Source organism: Sceloporus undulatus, chromosome 3, assembly GCF_019175285.1.
Source record: "Sceloporus undulatus isolate JIND9_A2432 ecotype Alabama chromosome 3, SceUnd_v1.1, whole genome shotgun sequence".
In the NCBI taxonomy this organism is placed as follows: Eukaryota; Metazoa; Chordata; class Lepidosauria; order Squamata; family Phrynosomatidae; genus Sceloporus; species Sceloporus undulatus.
The window spans coordinates 195,320,269-195,327,535 of NC_056524.1; the positions used below are offsets into that span (position 1 = coordinate 195,320,269).

The 7,267-nt window shown below is 41.3% G+C and overlaps 1 long non-coding RNA gene across 1 annotated transcript; it reads left to right on the plus strand.

The window, feature by feature from the left end:
- Positions 1-4,181: 4,181 nt before the first annotated feature.
- Positions 4,182-6,976, plus strand: LOC121924892. The gene is made up of 2 exons (XR_006102753.1): positions 4,182-4,286; positions 6,390-6,976. It is a non-coding gene; the product is annotated as an uncharacterized LOC121924892 (long non-coding RNA).
- Positions 6,977-7,267: the final 291 nt, after the last annotated feature.

Genomic DNA, 7,267 nt, shown 5'->3' on the forward strand with positions numbered 1-7,267 from the left:
ATCAGTCATTCTATGAAAAGTCAATTTTCTAATGAGTACAGAATACATATGAATAAATAAGACTTCATCACACTAGGGCTGGTAAAGTACTATAATTGTATTAGTCTAGGAAATGTAAACAGAGCAGTCATTATCACACAGCTCTTCCAAATTACTGTCTTGCTGCTTCTGTCCCAGCCTCTGCCTTCCACACAATAGCCTCTATAGCCCAGCCTCTCTGCCCTATGCCCTTCCCAGCATGCCCTGCAGTCCATATTTATTTTTCTTTTTAATGCAATTGTGCAAGCATGACAATCTACTAAGTAAAAAAGAAATAAAAATAGAAAAAGAAGAAAAGAAAAACAGCATGCTTGGGAATAACAAGCGGGAAGGGGGGGAAAGGAGCAGCATCACACCCACTTACAACACATGACTGCCCACATATTGGGAGGAACATACTATGTGTGCATCAGCAATGGAAAGGTAGCATGATTGGGAGGCATTGACAGGTTTTGCCCATCAATGAGAAGGAGCACTCCAGCAATGGATGGACTATATATCAACTGCTGGACAGACACAGTGTTGTGGTATAAAGTACGGCCACAGATGCTACTACCCTGCTGTAATACCATTTTTCAAGCCTTGTATGATAAAGTCCATATACACATATACAGGATATACAGGATCGATATAGACTTCATAGATAGCCTATCTTTAAGTAACTTTGGTCCAAAACACACTGCAAAAATAATCTAGTTTCAGACTGCTTTAACTGCCCTGGCCCAATGCTGGGGAATTCTGGGAAATGTAGTTTTATGAGACATTTAGCCTTCTCTGTCATAGAGCTCTGGTACAACAATAAACTACAATTCCCAAGATTCCCTAGCACTGAGCCAGGGCAGTTAAACCAGTGTCAAACTGGATTATTTCTGCAGTGTGTTTTGGAACTTTGTGAGAGCTAAAATCACCAGACAGTTACATTTCTATGCTAAAAGGCAACTCAGGTACAGGGATATAAATGTTTACTTATTTGTTCTTACATGGAAGAATCAATCATTTAGAGTTTTTTCCTGTTAGGTGAGGTTACAAGAATTTTTGTGCATTTTCTCATGCATTTTTTTTTCTCTTGCACTCTGGGACTTTTTATGAAAAACAACACATTGCGTTTTGTGTGTGTGTAAAAAAGCATTTCACAGCACAAAACAGTATATTTAGTACAAAATATTCTGTTTTTATGCAAAAAAGGTATTCTATTTTGCACGTTATTTGTAAAAATGATTTTTTACAAGTCCCACATTATGAAAAAAATGCAGAGTAGTTAATATATCAAGACACCCTTTCTTGCTGAGGATGAGTAATTTTGTGAGTATTCTTTTTATTCAGTTTTCCTGTGTTAATGCAGTTTTAAGGCAATTATTAGGACAACAGATATTTTACAATGGTCACTATGGAAAACAGAAACCAGAAAATTTATAGCTTGGGAGAAACATTGTTTAATAAGTGGTGTTTAAGCCTTGAACTGTCAATGAAGCGGCTATCCCCAGCTGCAAATCAGAGCTCAGTTTCCTACAGTGGCTTCCTAAGTTTTAAACAACACCTTATCTCCTATATTTCATTAGTGACTGCAGATAAAAGAAGAAGCTTGTGAGCCAGTTGAGGAACTGGTCTGGGCTGCCAACTGAAAAGAATCTCGACATCCCTGGCTTAAGCAAACTAGGATGAATAGCCTGAGCTCCAAGAATTTGTTAAAACATTCCTTAGTATTTGCTATGTTAGCTAGTGATACTAGGACTTGTAGTCCAAAAACATCTGGAGAACCATTTTCATCCCTTACATAGAACCATCTAAGCACTTATGATGGTGCAGACCTAGATATATCCACTTAGAGATAGGTCCAATTTAATGAGGCTTGCTCTCAGCTAAACAAACACAGGATTGCAGTCAGAAGTGGGTCCCTATGAGGAGGGGGGATGAAGGCACTTTCCCTCCTAATGGAAATTCCCCCCATCAGTTTTTTTTCCTCTGTGCAAATTTCTAACATTGCAGAGAGAGAGCGAAACAGCAAAAATCATTCATTTCTAGGGGCTGTCTGCATGGAGCAAAAGGCTTGTTGTGTTCCCCCTGGCCTCATGTCATCCTGTTTGGATGACATAGACCAAAACCCTGGGACCAGGATCAGGCCAGATCTGGTGGATCTGGCTCAATCCTGGGGTAAACAGCCTTTAATGTGGACCAATTTGACACTTTGTGCAGGTGGGTAGGACTTCCAGGGTGAGCGGGACTTCCGGCCCCAGGCTTCTGGTAGGGTTTCCAGGGTGGGTGATGCACAGCAGCACCCAGGCAGGCTGGAATGAAATCTGCAAGGGCCAGAGCCATGCCTCATAGGCCAGAGCCATGACCCATGGCTCTATTTTATGATGTGTTTGTAACTGGTTTTAAATTATGTGTACACTGCTTTGATCTTTTGGAAAAGCAGTATAAAAATAAAATGTATTATTATTATTATTATTATTATTATTATTATTATTATTATTATTATGAGTGACACCCGCATGGGCCTAAGGAGTGCTGCCACAGCCCTGAGAAACTCCTGCATGAGCCTGAGGAGTGCCAGTGTGGCCCTGAGGAGCTCCTACATGACCTCAAGGTGTGCTGGCGCAATCCCAAGGAGCTCCCATGGGGGGGCAAGCAGCTCCCTTAAGGTGGAGCAGTGGCTCCACAAGCTGAAGCAACACCTGTGAGGGCCAAAACAGTGCTTATGGGGGGTGGGGAGCCCACTAGGTGTCACCCCACTTCTGGGGTGTCACCCAATTCAGCCTGCACTCCCCCCAGTGATGCTACTGGCTTGCTGCAGAGTTTTCTGGAATCTCTGCAGCAAACTCTGGGTGTTTAGCCACCCACATGGCTGTGCCACATGGCCTTGTGCCCCATTTTTGCATCAGACACAGTGATGGGGGCCTGCTCACTAGCAGAGATGCAGGGGGGAGATAAGGAGCATGTTCTGGAAGCATGTCCATTGGCCAGCATGGCCCAGAGACTGACCTCTCTACTCAGGGCACTAAAACACTTATCTTCCCTTGGTAACTTTGCCTGCCCCCCCCCCTTTTTGGATGCCTAAACTGTATTTCTAAAAGCTTAAGTAAAGCTTTATATTACTGTAATGTTATAAATTTGGGGAACTGAAGAAAAATGTCATTTAGAGAAGCAGAATTCCTAAGGAGAGGGCAGTGCCCTCATTCCACCCCACCATCACCTGCACATAGCAGCCCCCTTGATCTAGTGACAGTGGGTCCTTGTTATCCATTTGGTTTTGGTTCCAGGAACCCCCATGTATAACAAAATCTGTGGATGCTCAAGTCCTGTTAAATACAATGGCATAGCAAAATGGTGTCCTTCATATATCAAATGGAAAAATCCAAGCTTGGCTATTTGGAATTTATACTTTTTAAAAAACATTTTCAAGCCGTGGATGCTTGAATCCATGGATAACAAAATCCATGGATAAGGAGAGCCGACTGTACTAGTCATGCTTTAGATTATCTGTACACCTTCAAGATATTGTTCCACCCTCCTGCCCATTGTCTTGAAGAAATTATACTATATGCTATACTATATCCCAGGGATTGGGAAGATGCAGCCTTCTAGATGTTGAACTACAGCTACCACCATTGCTCACCATTGGCTATACTGATTGAGGCTGATGGAATTTGTAGTCTAACAATATCTGGAGGGCCACATAATTCCCCGGCCCTTCTGTTTGGGTGGGAGGGTGGAGAGGGAAGGACAGTGAAGAAAAAACTTGATAAACAAGATTATTATCCACCTATGCAAGCTTTATTCAATTACCTCTTCATTTTTGCTGTTGAATGTTTTACACTAAAAGATTGCTGTGGTATTGCTGTCAGAGGTTTGGCAGGTACTTCCATATTTAGAGATCCTTGGATATTGCTTGAACTTTTCACCACGTTTCACTTGTATAAATAGTCTGCCAGATTCATTATTGTGTACATTTCAGCTGGATCCTCTAACACATACAAAGTGACAAGTATAGAAGCATTATTAAGTTCTCAAATTGTATGTATAGGATTTTTTTTTTTAAATGAAACCTCTCCCAGGCTGAGAGAACAATCTTGAAGGCAGTTGGCATGTGGCATGTTGATAATGTTTGGAAAGATAATTTTAGAGTACATTTTTATTTTCAGGTATTTTGAAGTCTTCCTGTACAGTTCCTACCCACCCCCTCTGAAGTTCTATGTTCAGTGGAGAATTCAGCACCTGACACTTCACACTTGCTGCCTGTTTCTATAGTAAGTACCAATGACAATTCAAAATTATGACTCTTCTGTATAGAGTTTGGAATAGGCACAAGACATTTCTTAGCTCTCTTTCTGTTGGCCTTTTCTGACAGCTGATTTCAGAGATCTGCAGACAAAGTAATCTGCCAGAAGCACTGCTCTGTTGGCTAAGATCAGTGGGCAGAAAAGCCAAAGGAGGAGGCGACAGAGAAAAGACAGGTTGAGAGAGGAGCCATGTCATGCCAAATCCAAACCTTCTTCAGCCCAGGGGCACAACCACAATGCAGGCACAAAGTAGGCCAGGTTGTCCTTCTCCAATACCCTTAGGCTGGGAAGGGGGTGAATTTAGCACAGCTTCAACTGGCCTAGCATTGGCTTAGCTGGTCCTTTGCCATCATGTTCATTTAGACATGTGCTCTTAAACAGCCGTTCCTTACAGATATGTAGTTTTGCACTAAGCAAGTTGGGTTTATTAAGAAATCTTTACAATTTTTTTTTAAAAATGGACATAGTGGCAGTTCAAAGTTGTACAAAGTGAAGTCCATATTGGGGGAAAAAACAAGCTTTGAAGCATTACTCTTTCAAACTCTGATTCATAGATTCCCTCATCCAGCCAACGGGCAAGCTGACAAGGGAATTCTGGGAGTTATAGGCTAAAATCCAGGCAGAACCACATTGCAACTCTCCTCTCAACCTTTTCCCACTTTTTTAGCCTCTGAAGCCCCACCCATGCCTCTTCAGCAGCTGGTGCAGAGCAGGGGTGGGATTAAAGCAGCCTCTGGCTATCTCGGTGTAGCTAGACATAGACCAATGATCTCTTCTGCCAAGATCTACAAGGATCCCCCAGAATCTGAAGTTTAAGATTTCATTGTTCTGCATCTGGCTGGGGGGGGGGGGGGGATAATCAATCAGTTCCCTGAGTCCTCTGTTTCACATCAGCCACTGAAAAGGCCATGGGAGAGATGCAACAGCTATATGATCAAACAGGAGGGCTTTGGCTGTTGCATATGGTGGAAGGGGATACCAACCACCACAATGACCCAAAACTTTAAATTCCCTCTTAATGCCACAGTGTAACAAGGTTGCTTTTCCCAGCTCCAACGGGTAGCTGTTCCACAGCTGCATAAAAACAACTTGCAATTTTAGCAAGAGAACATCACTTTTGGCTATTGTTAGAGGGCATATTTTCATTGACAGAAAACCTGATCAAAAAGCAAACATTGCATAGCCACCCCATTACTCTACAGATGTGATAGTGACAGTCTATAACAGTCCCAATATTGAGCACTCACGTGGTATCAGTCTCCTTCTCTCCCCCTCTCCCCCTCACTATTACTCCAAAACCTTTTAACTGAACTCCCAGGAGCCTTAGTTGGTTATTAATACATAATGATGGAAGTTGTGGTCTAAAACATCTGAAGGGAGTCATGCTGGAGAAATTTGTTGCATGGGAATTAGCAATGAGCCTCTGTAGTTTGAAAGGCCGATGACCTTTCCTTGAAATATCAAGGAAATATGGGGACTGTATCCAGTGGTTTTGCAAACAGTAGGACTTTTCCATCTTGAATGGAAGAAAAATTATTTCAGTTCACAGAACAACAACAACAACAACAACAACACACACACACAAACAAATCCATCAGGGCTACCTTTATTGGCCAACCAAAATGCACACTTGTTGCAAGCTTTTGAAGCTCCATGGGCTTCCTCATCAGGCAAGACGTTACAAACCAAACAGGAGGGGAAAAAACAATTGGAGATGTTAGTCAGATGCCTGCATGTTTTTTCAGTCCTGAGTAAAGATAGTATAGTGGGGAGGATATATTTTGTGCAGGCAGGCTCCTCCTCTTTCTGGCATGTGGCAATAGGGAGATTTTCAAAGTCCAGGAAATTTAAAGTCCATTTTCATTTCAACAGGGAGCCCTCTTTTGCAATCCAATATATCCCCATTCCAGTGAGGTCACAGGCCTTTTTGTAGACAGAGAACAATGAATTCCTCAAGAAGTCTCCATGTTTTTGCATCAGAAGATTTTGGCCAACATAACTACCCCTGAATGTTTTCTATATATGTGTGTGTATGTATAAATACTAAACAAAAAAACCTAATGTTTGCAGATCCTGAGAAATTGTGGCTTAGCAGAACTCAACGCTAGTAAGAGCTTATCTGTATTCTGCGGAACATCCCACTACAGAACCATGAAGAAGGATGCTGATAAATGACTCCATGAATAGACAAGCAAAGATAATTGACTTTTAGCCAGCATTGTTATAAATGATGGCCAAAACTGAATTTTAACCAGCATTGTTGTATATTCTTTCAAAGTAGTTGGTAGTATTGTTTTTCATAGTGGTGTTTATTCCTTTCCCCCACTATATTTCAAAGGCATGTATAATCAGTTTTATTTTTGTATATTGTTGCTTACCATCTTGACCCGAAACACTTGCCCACATATGGCCATGTATTTTATTTATTTATTTTTAAGATTAAGAATCAGTCATCTCTGTTTTCTTCAAAAAAACTAATGACCAGTTAACATCTGTCTTTCTACAGAGAAGAGCCAGGCTTAACTGAAATGTGTGTGTTTGTTTTTAAGTAAATGCAAAAGAACAATATGTTTTGCAAAAGACAGATACATTTTGTTATGGTTCATTATTTTCTTCCTTCTTACTAACAATAATAAAATCTGTTTTCAGCCTGTATACACAGTTTGTTATCATACTTGCACTGGTAAACAAAGTAGCTTACTGCTGGAAATCCTGTGGTAGGTAGACCACCCATATGAGCACATTTGAGACATGTTTGAAAAGCTCTCTAGTAAAGCCAGGAGTGTGACCAAACTTCCTGGAAGTTGGCTCCTTATTTGACTGGACAGGAGGAAAACATACAACTCCAAACACTATTGCTCTTTGTTTAGAGCATGTGTCTAGGATGCATTCTCCGTATGGATGATCACATCACTCAGTGCTAAAGGTTACACAATAATAAAGAATTA